This window comes from Eurytemora carolleeae, unplaced genomic scaffold (genome assembly GCF_000591075.1).
Source record: "Eurytemora carolleeae unplaced genomic scaffold, Eaff_2.0 scaffold7, whole genome shotgun sequence".
NCBI classification, from domain to species: Eukaryota; Metazoa; Arthropoda; class Copepoda; order Calanoida; family Temoridae; genus Eurytemora; species Eurytemora carolleeae.
Window position 1 is genome coordinate 652,528 of NW_019396407.1, and position 21,528 is coordinate 674,055.

The 21,528-nt window shown below is 31.4% G+C and overlaps 1 long non-coding RNA gene across 1 annotated transcript; it reads right to left on the reverse strand.

Annotated features, from left to right (window-relative positions):
* Nucleotides 1-13,310: 13,310 nt before the first annotated feature.
* LOC111702715 (uncharacterized) lies at nucleotides 13,311-20,174 on the reverse strand. The gene is made up of 4 exons (XR_002765471.1): nucleotides 20,097-20,174; nucleotides 18,820-18,848; nucleotides 18,444-18,490; nucleotides 13,311-13,369 (listed from the first exon to the last, which is right to left on the reverse strand). It is a non-coding gene; the product is annotated as an uncharacterized LOC111702715 (long non-coding RNA).
* Between the last annotated feature and the right edge of the window lie 1,354 nt (nucleotides 20,175-21,528).

Genomic DNA, 21,528 nt, shown 5'->3' on the forward strand with positions numbered 1-21,528 from the left:
TATTTGGTGTACCGTCCTGTTTTGCCATCTATAGTCTTGGACAACTTGATTTAGATGCCTAAAGGTACTTTAAACAAATCTGAGTTTACAGTGAACATCACCAATAGGGTGTCCAGCGAACGAAACCTTTCGCGAAAAAATACGAAAATTTTTATTCGTACTTTGCAAACTTTGTTCGCGAAAATGAATTAAGCGAAAATATGCAAAAACGATGCGAAATTTTCCGAAAACAAGTTCCACATCCTTTACTTTAATAAATGTTTGAAGAAGAAAATTTCCGCGAAAAATGCGAAAATTTTTCAAAACAATTTTCCTTTTTCGCTGGAAACCCTATAACACAATAGAAATATTACATTTAACGAAAAGAGGAACTAAGCTGGAAGCTCTTGAATTGGATTTTTAGAAATTTATAAGAGTATCGTTGAACGAAACTCCCGAGTTTCCTTTTAGAGGTTTTAACATCTGTGTAGACTTTGATTTAAGAGATTCGAAAATAATGGAGAATATGAAGAAACTAAACAAAATAATATATCATAACAAAATATTGATATTCACAAAATGTACTTAACCCCATTCGTGAAACCCGGGTTCCAAAACTGTTGTTTCAATTGAACAGCGTATATTTAACACTTCAGAATATGCTAAGAAGAAATTTACTAGAGAATTTAAATAACTTTTCCTTAAATATTAGACCAGGACTAAAAATTGCGAATTTTCTTGTTACAATTTTGCTATTTTTTTGTGATTCTTTGATTCAATCTTTGAGTTTTTTTAGATTTCGATAGAAATAATTTATATACACATTTTTGCTTTTCTGAACTTTTGATTTTGAGAGAAAAAAGGTTCGCGGATTTTCTTTTGGGACATTAGAGTACCAAAAAAATTACAAACTTTCAAATAATATTGAAAAAACACCATACAGGAGAGTTGCAAAAAAAGGTACAATTTTGCATCAGGCGCCGCAAATTACACTTTTTTTGACTCACCCTGTATTAGGCCATAGTTTGGAAGTTATATACCGTTATTTATCTCAACATGTGGGATCATCCATTAAATAAGTTAATGAATTATTCGATCTTCTTTATTACATTATATCATAATGAAACAAGACATTCATATTTATGTTCCCGGCCAATTGCCGGCAAAACGGCTGGACCGAATGGACTGAATTTTTGTGTGGACACTTATGGGTGGCCGGGGAATATTTATGGCTAAGAAAATTCGATTTAAAAAAAAATTTTGTATATTTTTTTTAATTAAACGCCGAGCCCTTTAGCTAGTATACTCAATTATTGGATTGGCACTGACGTAAAACTTACTACACCATAGTACTTTATGTCTGTATCGGAATGTTTTGATTTCTCATTCAAAATCTTAAATCCTTCAAAAATAGCGCAAGCTTTTTACATAGAGAATCTCTGTTCTGTGACTTTATATGCATTTTGAAAATATGAAACACCATTTGTATAAAAAATGTCTAGTCTGATACACTGTTTTTTTCCGATATGCTTAAGTTTCCGAAACCGTCAACCCATGGGTTTCCAATAAATATGAGCTTGGAATGACAACTTTGAGATCGTCTTTGTTAATTATTTCGTTCATAGAAATGGCTTCTTAAAAAAGCTGTAATCCTTTACAGAGCAGTTTGTGTGCTGATGGAGATTGTATATTGCTGTACAAGTACAAACAAAATGCATTTTTTCGTTGTTCATAGATTGGAGTATAACGGGGCACTATATGTTACGCCGGAATATTAACCATGTATTTAACAACCCCTCCCCCTCCCCCCCCCCAATACGTAAATGATAAATTGCCACCTTTTTCTAATTTAGTGGAATATATTTAGTGCAGTATATCCATCCAAGTATAAAGGGAATTCTTACAAAACGTTGTTTACCAAAACGTCGATGATACAAAAAGTCGACTGCTATAAAACCAAATGTTACATTATGTTGGGTTGGGAAGACAATTTCGGCGCCAAGCGCTGCGGCTATGATGTAATAGCCTGAAATAGCCGCGGCTCTCTACCCGGAAATTGTCTTAAACTATCCCAACCCAAACTAAGGTGAGGGACAGTACATTATTCGATATCTAGGAGACATTTTGTAGCATTGACGTTGATCAGGGTGAAAGTTGTCTATGTTAAATCTTTAAATTTACAACAAACTAGAAATTTATTGATTGTGCTAGCAACAAAGCTATGTTTGTTTTAATATTAAAAATTACAAACTGAGGTTTTGGCACAAAAATTGACTTTATATTCTCCATATCATTGCAACCCAAAGTCGTAGGCCTTTAATCATAGAGAATAGAATATATATTAGAGGGGAATTTAGAGAATCTCTCGGTATGAATTTTTTCAGTCCCTTTTAGCCTGAAAGGGAGTTCAAAGTGTACAAATCATGTAAATGTTCACAAATTATTTGCAGTAGAGTACATTAATATAGAATGTTCCCTAGACCAAAGACTTTGCTAATTATAAAGACAAGGCGTTGGAAATTTCTCCGACTATTGTGTACACCAGTACAGCTGTATTTTGACGTCATTGGTTATTTTGGTTGTTTGAGAGTCGAACGCTCGACATTAAAACCTTAGATATTTAACACAATTGTGAATGTTTTGTGCTAAAATTTATCTAAAANTATAGCATAAATATGTGAAGTACACCTGCAGTATGGAAACAGTACAACAAAATGGCCGTTTTACACTTTTTTCTAGTAAATTCCACTCTAATATTCTATTCTCTTTGCCTTTAATATTTCAAACTATAAATTTTGGTAGATCTAATAGTCAGAGTTTGAAATATCAGATATAGGGATGAGAAAATTTAAGTTTTTGGCAAAAACTCACTTCTTTTAACTTTTAAACTTTACTTTAATAAAAAAAGATTTCACAAAAAAGGGTTTCATTCTGCGTTTTACAGGATATGTTTGTACATTTTTAACTTTTGAACAGTTAGTGAAACAATTAGAACACTTTGTCAAATAAATCAATTTAGTTGCTTAATAAACCAAACCTTTGAAATTTATAAATCAAAAGACCATTTTTCTTGGTAAAAAGGAAAAAGGATGAAAACTTTTGCAGAATCAGCAGATTTTTCTCTTTCAACAATTCTATGAACTTTGTATAAAACGAAGGAATACTATTTCAAAGCGAGAAACATCTTTATCAGGAGTAGTTAAGACTTCTTAAATATATTTTTTCTGAGAAAAAAAGTAGGTAAATGTTCTTTTCTGAGAAAAAAAGTAAATGTTCTTTTTTTCAAAAGGTTTCGAAACCTTTTATGATTTAACTATTTACGGAAATTAATTTTGCTTGAAATTTTAGAAATGTCAGATCCTAAATTTTTTTATTTATATTTCTCATGATCTAGCATTTAAGTTTTATGTATAAAAAATATAGGCTAATTTGAGAAAATGAGAAAAATAATTTTTAAGAAGATTTTTAAAATTCAAATTATGAAAGTCCGCAAACTTTACAAAATTCTTTATTTTATTAATTTAATTATCAATTCTAGTGATACGCTTTGATATAAGCCTAAATCAACCTACTCAACTAGGAATTTTTAAACCAAGCTACAAAACATTCCCGTGGTTCTACCGAGTTCCTTAGTCAAATTTTAATACGAACAGACATACATTACTACGCAATGTACAACTAGCTGGGGAACCCAGCTGTGCCATGCATCGAAATTTTTGCTATAAAAGTCACTCGATAACCCACTAAGAACTTTTCAACCAAGCTAAGAACATTCCCGTGGTTCTACCGAGTTCCCCAATCAAAATTTGAATCAACTCGGTCCAGGGGCCTAGCTGGTTCATTAGTTATAATTCCAGATCTAAACAAAAAGGCAGACAAACAGAGAAAAATACTTATACTGACTGTAAGCATTATTTCAAGTGGACCTCAATGCAGAGATGTCAATGCAGAGATGGCAATGCAAAGATGTCAATGCAGAGATGTCAATGCAGAGATGTCAATGCAAAGATGTCAATGCAGAGATGTCAACGCAGAGATGTCAACGCAGAGATGTCAATGCAGAGATGCCAATGCGGAGATGTCAATGCAGAGATGTCAATGCAGAGATGTCAATGCAGAGATGTCAATGCAGAGATGTCAATGCAGAGATGTCAATGCAGAGATGTCAATGCAAAGATATCAATGCAGAGATTGCAATGCCTGATGTACAACGTTAATCTTGAACTCTTTGCCTGTTTCAAGTATGAAATAGATATGCATGTTTTGGTTTATTCTAATTTATGATTTCTCTGAAAAAGTGAGTTACTCATTTCTTCCTGAAAATAATCAATGGAGAAATTTGCATGATCAAAAATTTGTCTAGTCTGAAGAACGATGCTATATTTTTGATCAGATTAAGGTTTCAAGGGTACCGTTGTAAATTAGGCATTTCCATATTTGCATGGAGGGTCACTTGTACATACGCTTACAGTAAACAGTCCCTTTAAAATACGTAGGTTAATGTTTATCTTACAAAGAAAATATCTCTAAGAGTTGAAGAATATAAAATAATGAAAATATTCGGTGAAGAACGGTAAACAATGTCTGAAAGCATTACCATCCATCCTTCTTTATCCATTTATGCTTACCTTGAATACAAGAAAAGGATTCAGTCATAGAAAATATAAAATATTTATCTTGAGTTCCAAATACCAAATATATTTTCTAGATTCAAACTTGCAGATATATTTCATGAAAAGGATTAAGTCCTAGAAAATATGAAACATCTAAACTTGAAAACCAAATATATATTTAAACTTGCAGATATCTAGAAAGCGAGATTTATGTATTAAAGTGACTGTAAGCGTAATTTCAAGTGAACCTCGATGCAAAGAATACCCTTCACAATATTACACATAAAATCTGTGTCTGATCACGTATGAATAAGATATCAATGTTGATAACTTTGAAAACTAATTCTTAATCCATCATCAAAAAGTACAATAATTTATCAGAGAGTACATTCATCTTTCAGAGTGTACAATACGTCTTTACAGAGTATAATTAATCTTTTAGAGAGTACAATAATTTTTCAAATAGTACATTAATCTTTCAGCGAGTACAATAATCCTTCAAAGAGTACATTAATCTTTCAGCGAGTACAATAATCCTTCAAAAAGTACATTAATCTTTCAGAGAGTACAATAATCCCTCAAAGGGTACATTAATCATAATAATCCTTTAAAGAGTACATTAATCTTTCAGAGAGTACAATAATTCTTCAAAGAGTACATTAATCTTTCAGAGAGTACAATAATCCTTCAAAGAGTACATTAATCTTTCAGAGATTACAATAATCATAATAATCCTTTAAAGAGTACATTAATCTTTCAGAGAGTACAATAATTCTTCAAAGAGTACATTAATCTTTCAGAGAGTACAATAATCCTTCAAAGAGTACATTAATCTTTCAGAGATTACAATAATTCTTCCAATAGTACATTAATCTTTCAGCGAGTACAATAATTCTTCAAAGAGTACATTAATCTTTCAGAGAGTACAATAATCCTTCAAAGAGTACATTAATCTTAATAATGCTTCAAAGAGTATATTTGTCTTTCAGAGAGTTAAATAATCCTTCAAAAAGTACATTAATCTTTCAGAGAGTACAATAATCTTTCAAAGAGTACATTAATCTTTCAGAGAGTACAATAATTCTTAAAAGAGTACATTTGTCTTTCAGAGAGTACAATAATCCTTCAAAGAGTACATTAATCTTTCAGAGATTACAATAATTCTTCAAAGAGTACATTAATCTTTCAGAGAGTACAATAATCCTTCAAAGAGTACATTAATCTTAATAATGCTTCAAAGAGTATATTTGTCTTTCAGAGAGTTAAATAATCCTTCAAAAAGTACATTAATCTTTCATAGAGTACAATAATCTTTCAAAGAGTACATTAATCTTTCAGAGAGTACAATAATCTTTCAAAGAGTATTTTGATCTTTCAGAGAGTACAATAATCCTTCAAAGAGTACATTTGTCTTTCAGAGAGTACAATAATCCTTTAAAGAGTACATTAACCTTTCAGAGATTACTATAATCCTTCAAAGAGTACATTAATCTTTCAGAGAGTAGAATAATCCTTCAAAGATTATATTTCAGAGAGAACAATAGTACTACAGATAGTTCAATAATCCATCAGTGAATACATAATTATCAAGATTGCAATGAAAGTATAAGTTAGAAATGTCTCCACTATTTTATAACTTTTACGTACATAAAGACATGGAAAAAAGAGCAACTGCCGATTTACAGTTTCCCCTTGTTTACTTGTAAACTTGTACCTTAAAAAAAACTTGTTGTTTTTAATTGCCCAAATAATACGTTTCAAAGAAAAATATACTATTTACAAATTTAAATTTTAAATCTCAATTTACGGACGCTGATTTCGAAATACTAAAAAATTATGTCTGTATTTACTTCTTAATATTAGGCAAGAAAACCGTTCTCTTTACATCAATTAAACCAAGTAAATAAGGTCACATGCAACCTTTCTTACAAACCAAATTATTATTCAGGGTAGATAAAATGAGAGAATATTAAAGAGCTTATTATGAAGAACCATAAAAAAACAAACAATATTTGTATAAAACAGCTCTTCGCTCATATATCTATATATATATATTGTAACATTTAATCCTTTGATATCGTTACAATCCCAAACATAAATCCTAGGGAAATCAAGATCAATCCTTGTCCCTCATCTTTGAGGGTTAATACAAGACTTTACTTTCATTCCCAGTACCAATTCATAATTTACCCAAACCTCTCATCTTGTGTATAATATCTATCTCTCAAGATCTTGAATAAGTGGGTTTATCAATCTACATTTTATTGGTACAAATATATCTGTTAATATCTATTTATATTAAACCATATTCCATATATCTGTAGAGTCCCTCAGCGGTAAGACAAGTCTCCACTAGATCTTAATTAGGAAGAGTCTCTCAGCGGTAAAGCAAGTCTCCACTAACTCCTATATAGGAAGAGTCCCTCAGCGGCTAAGCAAGTCTCCACTAACTCTTATATATGAAGAGTCCCTCAGTGGTTAAGCAAGTCCCCACTGACCCTTATGTAGGAAGAGTCCCTTGGTAGTTCATCTGAGCCTCTGTTCCCGGCTGGGCTAGATGTGGTCTCAGCTAATCCTTCTATAGATAATATAACTGGTGATCTCCTGATCAATCCTAGCTATCTATCAATCTGCTACAGACCTATGATCTTCTCCTGTGATACTTGTAACTGGTGATTTATGATCATCCTAGTTCTCTGTCAATCTGCTGTAGATCTATGATCTCATACTTGCAGTTCTCCTGTGATTCATATAGCTGGTGATCTTTGTGATCCATCCTAGCTCTCTATCAATCTGCTCTGGATCTCTAATCTCCACAGTATCTGCAACTTACACAGTATCTGCAGTATCCTCCATATCTGCAGTGTCCACAATATCTGCAGTATCCTCAATATCCGCAGTATCCACAGTATCTGCAGCATTCCTAAAATCTGCAGTATCCACAGAATCTGCAGTATCCTCCATATCTGCAGTATCCTCCATATCTGCAGTGTCCATAATATCTGCAGCATCTACAATATCTGCAGTATCCTTCATATCTGCAATATCTGCAGTATCCACATTATCTGTAGTCTGCTCTGCATCTCTGTTGATCTACTGTCTGCTCTATATCTCTGTGATCTGTTGGATGCTCTGCATCTCGATTGATCTCCCATCTACTTGATATCTCCTTGATCTGTAGGATGCTCTGCATCTCGGTTGATCTCCCATCTCCTTGATATATCCTTGATCTGTTGGATGCTCTGCATCTCGATTGATCTCCCATCTACTTGATATCTCTTTGATCTGTAGGATGCTCCGCATCTCTGTTGATCTCCCATCTAATTGTTATCTCCTTGATCTGTAGGATGCTCTGCATCTCAGTTGATCTCCCATCTCATTGATATCTCTTTGATCTATAGGATGCTATGCATCTCGGTTGATCTCCCATCTAATTGATATCTCCTTGATCTATAGGATGCTCTGCATCTCGGTTGATCTCCCATCTACTTGATAGATCCTCATGATCTCCTTTCACCTGGATTCATTGGCCTGTATTATCTTCTGAGTCCACATTGTTTCTAACCATAGACACACCTGGAATATTAGAGGGTTGAGGGAGTTGAACCAGCTGTATAGAGGTGTAACTACATTGCTCTGATTCCATTGTCTGCTCTATAGTGCCAGCGATCCTCGGAGTCTCCAGTATTTCTAACCATAGAAATTCCTGGGTTGTTGGCTCGTGTAGGTAGTTGAACCAGCTGTATTGAGGTGGAACCACATCTCTCTGATTCTCTTGTCTGTTCTATAGCTCTAGTGATCCTCTGAGTCTCCACTGTTTCTAATACTAGAAACACCTGGAATATTAGATTGTGTAGGTAGTTGAACCAGCTGTACTGAGGTGGGACCACACTGCTCTGTTTCTATCGTCTGTTCTACAGTTCCAGTGTTTCTAACCATAGAAACATCTGGAATATTAGAGTGTGTGTGTAGTTGAACTAGTTGTACTGAGGTAGAACCACACTGCTCTGTTTCTAACCTATTCATTTCATCTATGGTATCTGTCCCTTCCATGATATCCATCTGATCTATCATAAACCTGAGTATCAGACTCATTAATGGTTAATTGGTGTATTCTTCTGTATTCTGTATTCCTGAAGATATGATCCTGAAGATACAATCATATAAGTCCACATGTTGTAAGCCATCTGAGAGCTGTCCATGAAGTGCCCGTCCCCCAGCCTTGTTTGAACAAACGGAGCTTGGCTCATACTTCTGTTCTATTCAAGGATCTGGGGTGCACTGTTGAATCTTAATGAATCTGTTCAGGTTAACTACTCCGCATTCATTAAAAGAACAAAGAGATAAAGGTGTGAGGCTGGGGAAGGGTTTTAGCATGAGTCTCCTATACTTTAATTACAATATATAAAGTTGTAATCTCTATTTGTCTTTTTGTTTTGTAATAAATATCTCGTAACCCTATATCTGTAAATCTGAACTACGTTGTACATTATTAATAACCTAACTATGCCTTCTATTAATTATCCACTTTTGTAAATAACTACATAACACCTGTATCACGATTTAGCTTAACTACGTTTGTGAATAGGGTTGTTAATCGTTTTTTTCGTTTTCCTATCGTTTTTTGTTTCGTTTTCCGATCATTTTAAAAACAATCGTTTTAAAAACTTTTTTTTAAAAAAACGATAGTTTTTAAAACGATCGGAAAACGAAACCAAAAACGATAGGATAACGAAAAAAAACGATCGTTTTTCAAAAAAATGAAAACGTTAACATCCCTATCTATAATAATAAAGCTTAGAGATTACTTCTTTATGTTCATTTGCAATATGCATTCTTAGATGTTCACATATATTGTTGTAATATATTCACATGTATTGCAGGGATATCTGTATAACATCAATTTTCATATTTACATTGATGAATATATCAAGGTTATTAGTTGCTGAACAATAATTAATCGATTACCTTTCACGTTTATGTTTACTTTTTACATGTCTATTCAGGTGTCTTATTGTACCTGCAGAATTGTTGCATTCTTCACAAGCATATTTTATACCTTCGTGTTGAATTCTAATATGTTCCTTAAGTTGAGCTTTTGTAGTTGCTGCATGTTTCTTCGAATACAGATATCTAATGATATGAAAGGCTATTCCTGGATTGGTATTGAACTAAAAGCATTTATTGGAGTAGGGCATTTACAACAGTTTGTTTGTTTTTCCAATCATTCATAATTCAGAAACCTTTAAACCGTTTTACCTAAAATTTTGATTGGGAAATTCGGGAGGACCACGGGAATGGTCTTAGATTGATTTTGAGATTCTAAAAATAGTGGATCTATTTTGATCAGGAAAAATTGTTAATATTGTAATTTACGACAAAGCAAATCACCGGGACTAATTATGACCCCCTGTGCAGTGCAAGATAAAAGTCCAAGGGCAGCGCCTGGCACTTAAAATCATGACTTGAAATGGTGGGAGTAACTATGAGTTAGAGTATAAACCCGGGGAACACTGGGCATTTTAGCTAATATAGATATTCAAAGAAACTGGTTTCTTGCGCCAAACTCAAACGTTTCACGTCCTTATATTTTTGCAACATGCACAATGAATTGCAGACCTTTGATTTTTCAAAGTGCGGACAAAAGCTAGAATTTTTCTATGTGAATCCACTTTGTAAATCATGAGATTACTATATTGAAGGCACTAGATTAAAAATGACTCATTTCGTCATCATTAAGAAGTCTTCGGTCTTTATTAACCATATAGGGTCTAATTTTCTTTTATGAGCAGGACTTGAAATAGTGGACAGGGAAACTTAAAGAGCAAAATCATAGGGGGGGGGGGTCGAAAAGACCCCCCTTCCCCCAATCTATATTAGACGAAAATATCCCAATCGGAATAGAGTTAAAGGCTCATCCTTTGATGAACATTTTATTTTAACATTTTATAGTCTGCCTTATTTATGATAATATCTAACTCGTGATAAATAAAGAAAATGTATAATTGTTCATATTTTAATCACAATCCACCAGATTACAATCCCGTGAACGATCTACGCCACTACCACTGGGCGCGATCTCGATTAATAAGGTTTTTTAACACGCTTTAGACGATCCCTTTTATAGGAGATTCATATCACTACAGTTGACATTTTATCACTTTTCTGAGCACATGATTATTTTTGGTTATTTTCAATATTATTTTGAATTGTATGTTCTAAAATAAATGGAAATTTATTAATGACTCTACTCTACTCTTTACAAGGTGGTTTAGCGTTCACAGTTTTCATTACTTTTGGTTCTTGAGGCACCATACCGGTTAAACATTTCCAGGACTTAACATTAACAACCTTCGTATTTATTTTAAAGCTTGACTAGAAGTTCAAAACTCTGCAAACTCCGGTTCAAGTACCGGAGCGACCTTACAGCAGCTATAGAACAAGCTGTACAGTACACATACAGCCTTTTAATGCAAACCGGGACGGTACACCAAATGGATTATTGTGGAAAATTTCCAGCTCTGATTTAACTGCTAATTGATGCAAAATATTCTGTATATGAGGACAGCTCTAGCTGTCATTTCTTCTCTTGGAGGATTCAGTTGAAATAAATCAAGCTTATTAAAATCTGGAAGTTTTATCTCAGAAAGTTTTCATCGTAAAATATTCGCAAATCACAACTTTTAAACAAAACCCAACTAGTTCACAATAATTTAGCAAGAAGGAGATGATTCAATATAATGTCTCGTTTTTCAACGTCCAAAGTCTGTAGTCGCCTGTTCGGTGTGATATTTAAAATAAAGGAGAGCTTAAAGTGCGTAAAATGAACTGTAATTACTTACCAAAAACGCTAATTTGCCAATCCTTATATTTTTGCAACCCGTAGACCGAATGGATATTTTTCATTAATTCTTCAAAATCAAGATATTAACGCTCAAGATGTCTGAAAGGAATTGAGTCTTTGTGACAAACTATGATTTTCTAATCTCTATATCTTTGCAACCCAATACCGTAGACTTAAATATTTCCAACTATGAATTCTGTCAGATAAAAGAATCTAAGTTTGAAATATCAAAGGTTTACACCATCAGGTGGAACAAATATAGGTATTAGAAAATCAGAGTTTGTTACAAAGACTCAATTCCTTTACAAAATTGTTGGAATTTTTTTTCTTTGAAATAAAGAGTTCAAAATTGTTGGCCATGGTTGAAGATTTTAACCTAGACTTCTTCATCTATATATTACTTTCTATGAAAACAAAGGATTAAGGACTGGAGTATTTACAACCCATTCCACGAAAAAAAAGAATACAAGATAGAACATATAACCTTTATTTATTTTAAGACTGAAATATATAATAATATAACAATTTTGTCGGGTATGCAAGGAAATTTTTTAAAAGATTAAAACAAAAAATAAAGTAATTACAAAGCCCATCAAAAGAAAAATTAAATTTTAAATTTAAATTTAAATTATTTCAATCAAAGATTTAAAATGTTCACAGTTTTTTCTTCAAATATTTCAGATAAAAAATAAAAATGCACAAATATATAAAACATTATTGCACACAGATTTATCTTTACAACAAATGAAAAAAACATAAGCATTAAATTATTAATTTTAAATGTTTGAATTCATCTTTAAACTTGCAATGCGCAAAATCTAAGTTACACGACATAGTTACACGAATGTAAGACCTGACCAATATATTTAAGTAACCTTCCTATAAAAGGTGGCTTATATTCGGGATGCAGAGGTGGGAGGTTCTTACACTATTCTAAATTACTGTATAAAACAATTGTAAAGTCAGAAAGAATACAATGTAGAGACAAAAAATAAGCTCACTTGCAAAATCTTCCCGTAGTAAGTTTTTCCTTCTTTATATTTCTTGAACATTGAAAAACTTCCCTTTGATAAAGTTTACCTACAGCGCATGCCTTTGGCGCCTAGGTCATTTCATGTAACCCTCAAATCAACGAGTGGTATTTCAGATTTCCAAAGGTACTCATAAAAGCGGTTTATGATCTAGAATAAATGAGATATATATGTTTTTAACTTTGAAAATTGATTACATCACCAGTTGTAACAGAAACAATATGAAGGGATTCACCAGTTTTTGCTTATTATAAGAAAGTTTAAAGGCTTTCAGTTGTCAATCTTTTAACGGGAGCTCACTTGCAATTTCAATGACAGGCTTTTTAAGAAAACTAGAATTCTATCATTTGAAATAATTGATAGAAATCCTCGAGTGTAACACTTTTTCCCGATATTTCAACAATACAGGATTTAATTGGCGTGACAAAAAGAGGAAAATTCGGTAAATTTTTGGCATAGCATTAGATTTGGAAAAAGCGGCCTGGAAATCTGACACTTTTTGGGGAAACTTTCTGGAATTTGACTTTTTTTTTGCAGTTTTGAATATTCTAATGATTAACTATTATAAAAATTAAATGATCAGCATCATGCTTTTACAGGGAGAACCATGAAAGACGACTTTTAGACTCGAATTATGACTTTAAATTTTCTCATGAACATAAGGCACGGAAATTGACCCAGTTCAGTTAAGTTATTTCAGAGGCTGCTATAGTAAAACTGTTTAATTTGTAAAAACATCAACTTCACTTAATTATTAATTCAATGTCGCCTTACTATTCCATAGTTTATTTCAATTATATTTGATAGATTAGATACCTAGCTTTATATTTGCAAGTTTTTGTGCCACTTCCCCATCTCCAGCATCCTTTAGTTCTGTGCCTTCCACCTCAGCCACAGCATTTCTACCAACAAAGTTAGTTTTTAACAGTGCTTTAGATCCGGATCCGTTGGATCAGCAACATGTTTTAACAGTGCTTTAGATCCGGATCCGTTGGATCAGCAACATGTTTTAACAGTGCTTTAGATCCGGATCCGTTGGATCAGCAAAATGTTTTAACAGTGCTTTAGATCCGGAATGTTTTAACAGTGCTTTAGATCCGGATCCGTTGGATCAGCAACATGTTTTAACAGTGCTTTAAATCCGGATCCGTTGGATCAGCAACATGTTGGCTTCCTCAGAGCCGCGATTATAAAGTTTTTGGAAAATAACCCTCAGGTCTAAGCTCATTAAGACTTATTTAAGACTCTAGCTTTTGGATTTAAGTTGCAACTTTTAAAGAGTTGGGTTTATTAGACCGGTTTAATATTGTATTTGACAAATTTTCATTGTTAGAATTCTTGGATTTGAGGAATTTATTTAGAATAAGACTCAACATTGAGACTAACTCTCCGCTAAATCAAACCAAGGTCGGTTTTATTTTCATTGGACTTAACTCCTTAAGGCTGCTGTCTATCACGTGACACAAGCTGTTGCAGCTGATTTATAAGTTGGGTCTAAGATTGAGACCTAAACTTGGGTCTAAGGAATTAAGACTCGAGCCATAGCTTTTAAACCGTAGGCTCTGGATCCGGAACCGGATCCGTTAAAATGTGCGCCAAGAGACAAAATACCTATCATAACCTACTAAAAATGAACCTTTTCTTTGAAAATACAAATCTAAACTGTTAACTAGTGAGCAATTAAAAAACATTTTTTTTAAATTCGATTTTTTTAGTTTTGCGGGTAACATCGGGCACTTAAGCTAGTTTTATATAAATTAAGAATAGCACGCAACTATGACAAAAAATAAGTAAAAAATATTGATTTTCTCAGTCCAATCTGTCATAAACATGCAACTCAAAACAGTCTTGCAAAAAAAAACATGAGAGCTGAAAACTTGAGAATTGGATACGCTTAATAATACCGATCCTTGAAAATCTTAATATCCACGGTAGACAGTTATGATTTCTGCTTAATCCTCTTTTTTCTCCTTTTTTATTTTCCTACTGGATTCTGACCAATGAGAGTTCTTTCATTAAATGGCGTGCAATATTTCAAATTTCCCGGCTTCTGATTGGCTGTTTGATTTCTACAATGGAAACTCTGATTGGCTACATTTTGGATACTTTATACTGGATATAAACTAAAGACTTTCTTTTTATTTATTCTATATTTTACATTTTCGTAAAAACAATTAGGTCTAAAACGATGAAATCCTAAAAAACGTCTAAAATTTAAATAAAAGATGTTCTCACAACAGAACTTTTTCTCAACAGAATTTACAAACAATTTAAATAATTTAACACGTTTTAGAATAGCCAAAAACTTAAAAAATACGTAATGTTTTATAACAGGTAAAGAAAATTTCATTCCAAACAATCAAAAATGTTAAACAATCTTAAAGTTTATTCATTTATTCAAATTTTCTTAACTTTTCCTGACAACTCATGTCCCTCAGTTTAGGTCGACAATTTTGGTTTCTATTTACCGCGCGCGTTTATTGCTTGAAATTATTTCTTAAAGGGACAGTAAAAGAAAAATGAAAGGGGGTATAGGCTGAAAGCTAATCACTTTAGCTCTCGATCGCGACCCATGAAAGTTATATCTGATGTTCCTATCTCGAGAAACTGATTTACAACATTGTCAAACTTATACAAAAATTAATATATATATACAAGTTTGTATAAAAGTAGTGGGTTTAAAAAGATCAAATTCAGCAAATATGCAACCAATCTGAAAACGATGATATCCCAGAGAAAGCTTAGGTAACTTAGGTTTACTAATTCTAATTTTATATTTGTTATTTCTATTTTTTATAGATTTAATTCAAAATATTATTTATACGTCCGTATTGCTTGACCAGAAATTCCACCAATGGCAGTGCAGTAAAGTGGTCACGTGACCAGTATCTGCTCTGCCATTGGTGATAGTTCTGGTCACGTGATTTAAGTTTAAGATTTTCTAAATTTTACATATGTGAACTTTTTTATAATTTTAACACAGTTTTAAATCAATTTCTCGAGAAAGGAACATCACTGATGTTACATCAGATAAAACTTTCATGGGTCGCGATCAAGAGCTAAAGTGATTAACTTTCAGCCTTTACCCCCCTTTCAGTTTTCCTTTTATAATATACTGGTTTTGGAACCCAGATTTTACTGGAAACTAAACTTTTTCTCTAAAAATCATACAAAATTTTCATAATTTTTAAACCATACTTAAAGAATATTACCATAATTGTTCCACCGAATTCCCAAATCAAAATCGGGAAAAATCACAAACAGAGATTACTTCTTCATATATTTAGATAGACTATATAACAGAGATTACTTCTTCATATATTTAGATAGACTATATAACAGAGGTTACTTCTTCATATATTTAGATAGACTATATAACAGAGATTACTTCGTCATATATTTAGATAGACTATATAACAGATATTACTTCGTCATATATTTAGATAGACTATATAACAGAGGTTACTTCTTCATATATTTAGATAGACTATATAACAGAGATTACTTCTTCATATATTTAGATAGACTATATAACAGAGATTACTTCTTCATATATTTAGATAGACTATATAACAGAGATTACTTCTTCATATATTTAGATAGACTATATAACTCCATGATATTTAATCAAAGTTTTATCATATGGCATTGTGATAAAGTGCTTTGAAGTTTATCACAAATCACATTTTTTTATATGTCAATATTCTGAACTGAATTTCTCAATATATATTCAGATATTTTGCAGTTTGTAAAATCCTCCAAAAATGCATAAATTGTACCTTCAATATATTATAAACTATTGTGTTCTTTATCATTCTCACTTACTTCATCGTGAATTTCATAATGAACGTGCTATAAAGTAATTATCGTGCGATAATGTTAAATTAGCTGTACATCATAGCACGTGTGTTATAATGTTTTGATTGGTTTCCGGATTTTCTCCAAAAAAAATTAGGATATTTCCAAAATATTTTTTTCAATTAAAATGAAAATAAAATAGAAATCAACTTCATATTTTGACTTCTATTTTGTTTCAAAGTTTATATGATACAGTGAAACCCTTAATAACGGATACATCGAAAGAATTCATCAAATGTCGTATTCTTCACTTTCTAATAATGGAATGTTGCAGATATTTAGTTTTTTTAATTAAATGATTATGTTCCCGCATATTCATGGCTAATTATTTATTTTCGCAAATACTGAGATTTACGTAATATAGTATAAAACTCATTAAAAAATTGTCAAGACGACATTTAATAAATTCTTCCGATGTATTCGTTATTAAGGGTTTCACTGTAGAAATGACCATTTAAATAAGACACAAACGTTTCATAAAATTATTTTGGCACGACGTGCTATACAGTTTTTGAACTAAAATGTTCTCTATATCTCGAAGGTTCTCGCCTTTTTAGATTTTATGCTGTCCCTCAATAAAGCTCGGGACAAAATTAAATCTAAAAAGACTTGAACCTTCTCGATAAAGAGAAAAGGAATTGAATCTTTATCATAAACTATCATTTTCTAATCTCTATATCTTTACAACCTGATGGTGTAAACTTTTGATATTTCAAAATATGAATTCTGTTAGATCAAAAAGTCTCAGTTTGAAATATCAAAAATGTTCAGTATCGGGTTGCAAAGATATAGGAATTAGAAAAGTTGAGTTTGTGGCAAAAACTCAATTTCATTCTGTCCAAAAACTTTATAACACTACGCACCAAAATAACAGTGCTATAAATAGTTATTATATGTTATATTATGTTCTTATAAATTTATATAATAACATAATAGTAATTGATATAAAAGTATAAGTAAACGATGCAACTTTTTATAGCAGCCCTGATCTATGCCCCCTCCCGCTTCTACCTTATTAGATTATATGTAAAAAAAACTTGTGGAAAGAAACCATCATGCAACACAAACTCTTTAGAAAATAAATATATTAATGATTTTTTTTTCGTTTGATCGGACTGAATATTTTTGCAGTAAGTTAAATTTTATTGAAATTTGTCAAAAACAGATTTTATTCAAGAGTTTCCCAGAATTTTATATTTTTAAAGGATTTCGAATTTAATGCTAGAACTTTAAAGTGCCCTTTCAAAATAAAATTTTTCCATTTGAAATTAAATAATGAAATCGAAGAAAAAACTTTGCTTTACTTTTTGATAAAAACAAAACAATTGATATTTACAGTTTTTCCTAAACAAGACAATGCACTGTTCTCTACTCGTCCTTTAATACTAAATCATTTTCCACGATGTTTTAAATAAAGGGATAATAGACGTAAGTGATCCTCCGATTTGAGTCACAAAGATAAAAATATCGTTATTTTCCAATCTACTTAAGTACTATAATTCCTCGAAATTTCCATAATTGTCTATGCTGTATAAATCTGCTAGTAATTTCAAAGAAAAATCCCGGTTAATATTAAAAATTTCTATCCAGGAAAGCTAGGATAGCCTATTCATCCTTGATCAGACAAAGGTTAGAGGGGTACCCTGTGTGAATCAGACATGGAGTGGATGGTCATCACAGTTGAAATTACGTGTTGTAGACAATTAATAAAAGCAATATTAATGTAAAGCTTAGGAACCCAGCTCCGCCTGGAAACTAAATTTTTCTCAGGAACCTCAACCCAAGTCCATTATTGCGCCTGATCCAATCAGGATTCAGTCATGTGTTTGTTGTCTATTCTGAACCAATAGAAATATAAGTATTGTGGTAAAATTTATCTTTCTATCTATCTCATTATCCAATCAGAGTTATGAATCCTTCAGTCGGCGCGCAATTTATTTGAAGTGGTCCTACCGAGTCCAACAATCAAAATTTGAGACAAATTGGTCAAGGGGGGCCTGATCGGTAGGATCGGATATAAAAAAAAGCCCACCCAAACAATCAAAAATTTCTACTTTATAGAAATAAATAATAATGAAAAGTAAACTCTGATGATAACAGCAATAATAATAATAATACCTGCGGCCTGTTCTGCCAGATTGTATAAACTCATCTAATTCGTCACCCTAACCAAAATGTAAAAAAATAAAAAATAGTTGTAAGAATAAAAGTAAACTGTAATTAATCATTAGATTTGAGATCTACATATCTAGATGTTTTGCTTGTCTAGTTCTTCAATAGTTAGGTCGAATATTTTTTGTGGGACCTCACATGACCAGAGGGAAGGGTAATGCATAATTAGAATTAAAAATTAACAATTAAACATGTGACTTTTACAAATTTGGTAATTTTGAAATTAGAATAATGACAAGAGAACTGATTTTTTAATTGTTTAAAATCAGAAGAAAAAATACGTAGATAGGGGCGCGAAGCGTCGATTTTTGTAGTTTGTTACCTGTTCAGCCTTCTCCTCCTCCATACTGTCTGCAATAACAAACAATCAAATTTTTTAGGGGCATTTTTTTGCTAATTTTTGTCTTCAGTTTTTACTTATCACAATGATAAAAATTTTAAGAATTTTATGTTTTTATGTAATTCTAACTTGTAACTTGTACAAAGCTTATCACAATGTTGAATATATATGGTTTCTGTCTTGAATTCCTTTTTTCTTTTTTACTTTTTCGACATTTTTTTGAATAAAAAACTTTTAAAATTATCGGATACATATATAAAAAAATTATTATGTATTTCAAATATTAATCGTCTATTTTATGAAATTATTTTTATTGTCTTTTTAGTTGTGAAATTATCCAATTAAAATTCTTAGAATCTAGAACAAAGTTATTAAATATTTTAAAGATATGACTCACATACTTCCAGAGTAAAAATATAATTAATTTAAATATATAATTCCAGAGTAAAAACATAATTAATTCCAATATATAATTTCAGAGTAAAAACATAATTAATTCAAATATATAATTTCAGAGTAAAAACATAATTAATTCAAATATATAATTGTTAAAAATATGTTCATAAAAAGCGGAAAACTAAATACTTTACTCATGGAAACACTTTTTTAAAAGTCTTTAATGTAAAAATAATTTGTTCACTATTAAAGTAATATTAAAGTAATATTAAAGTAATATGCTACATTAAAGAAATTCGAACATTTCTTTCTGATTTAGGACAAAAACTTTCCATTCTATTCTGATTTAATTCACTTTCTTTTAAAAAGTAAACTAATTCGGCAATGGGTGTCAAAGAAAACATTATCGACTTGGATATGGGCACGCTAGAATTTTTTCATTTTGTTCGTTCATCGTTCGTAAACGACCCATTTCTTTCGTTGTTTTACAATCGTTCAAAAAATGGAGTTAGTTTGTTCTCAAAATTTTCGTTTATTTTCCATCTATTGCGTTTTGTTTTCTCACTCACTAAAGGATCATTCAGTAAAAAATAAAAAAAATTTTGAAAGTTTGTTTAAAAAATCGTTCGATTTGGAAAAAGGTTTTTTTCCAAATCTTTTGGTTAAAACGTTTGTTCAGCAAAAATCGATCGTTTTTTAAAGTTCATTCGAACGATTTAAAAAAAATTTTCATTTGTTTTTAAAGCACGATCATTTGCCTAAAATTACCTATAATCATGTCGACAGTACCTTTAAACAGAAAAATGACATCTTGACGAGATGAAAAATGCGCAAAATGTTTTTACCGAAGAAAAAATTTTCACCTGAAGAAATAAAGTGTCAGTTAAAACCTCGCTGCAGTTGGTCAATCATGAGAAAGCCAAATATTTCATTTTTTATCTGAAAATATGAAACTATAGTTAATCGGGACCAAATATTTTGTGGGACCAAAAATGACCCCAGAGAATGTTTATGGATGCTCATATTTACAAAAAAAGGTCTCAAAAATATTTTGATTATCGTAAAATTTTGTGAATCCGCGAAAAAAATTCTAAGTCCGCAAAAAATTCTAATATTGTTTTGTCTAAGAGAAAATGATGAAAAATTTAGCAACAACTTAAATTTAAAAAAGAAAACGAGCGCGAAGCGCCCTGATATCAATGAATACAAAAATGCATGAAATAATACCAAGTGGATTCATTAAAAAGAAAAATGTTTAAATACATTGTTATCATTTTCTGTTTAAAATATTGAGATTAACTTCAGCTCTTATTTAAATATTAGGAGAAATATATTTGTTAATAATAATGCTAAAATATTAAAGTTTTAATATATCTAAAACTTAATTAGTTAATTATTAAATTTTTTTCTCAAATATTGATATAAAGCTTTTAAATACAGCTTTCATATTTTTATTTGATATACATAGAGTTTTATAAAAATTTTAGCAAAGCTATTAATCTTTTTTTGGTTTTTGCAAAGTTTAACCTAAGCCTAAATATTTGACTGCCAACGATTTATTATCAATTAGTGACACATTTTACAAAAGTATTTTATGGGTCCAGTAAAATTCGGTTTATTTCAAGTACCGGGACGAATTTTAACAAGCTAGAGCAAGCTCTACAGTACCATTACTTTCTATGGAAGGCAAACCGGGACAGCAAATAAAAAAAAAATACATATAGGTCACCCAATTTTTTTCGGGACGACCCCTTTATTTTCCAGGGGGGATATTTCCCCGGGCCCCCCCCCCCCCATAATCCGCTAATGTATATTAATGTATATTTAGTATTAAGCAGCTAAATTGTTGGATAATAGAAGTTTGACAATTCCTTCATTTAAATTAAACTTATTAAAATTCAGGTTTCCAGTTTGAGCCTTCGTTCAATGTTTGGCGATTATATCAATACAATGAAGACGACTTTGTATCAAGCTTTTAAACAGCATGGATATACATGAACATAGAAGTCAAGAGAAGATTTTTTTGATACCTTGTAAGCTTGTGATTTGAAAAAGCTTGTTAACAATAAAAACTAAAATAAAAAAGTTGTCTTCATTTTTAATGATATAATCGCTTACCACTGTAGATAGTTTCTATTTTAAATATCAAGTTTTGTAAAATTGTTTAAGTTGTCCCATTTACTATATGAAAATTAGGGAAAACTGTATTGTTTTAACAAAAATTTTACGCCAAAAATCGATGTACATTGTTTATAAAATCAAGTATGATTGCTAAAAATATTTTTTAATTGTATC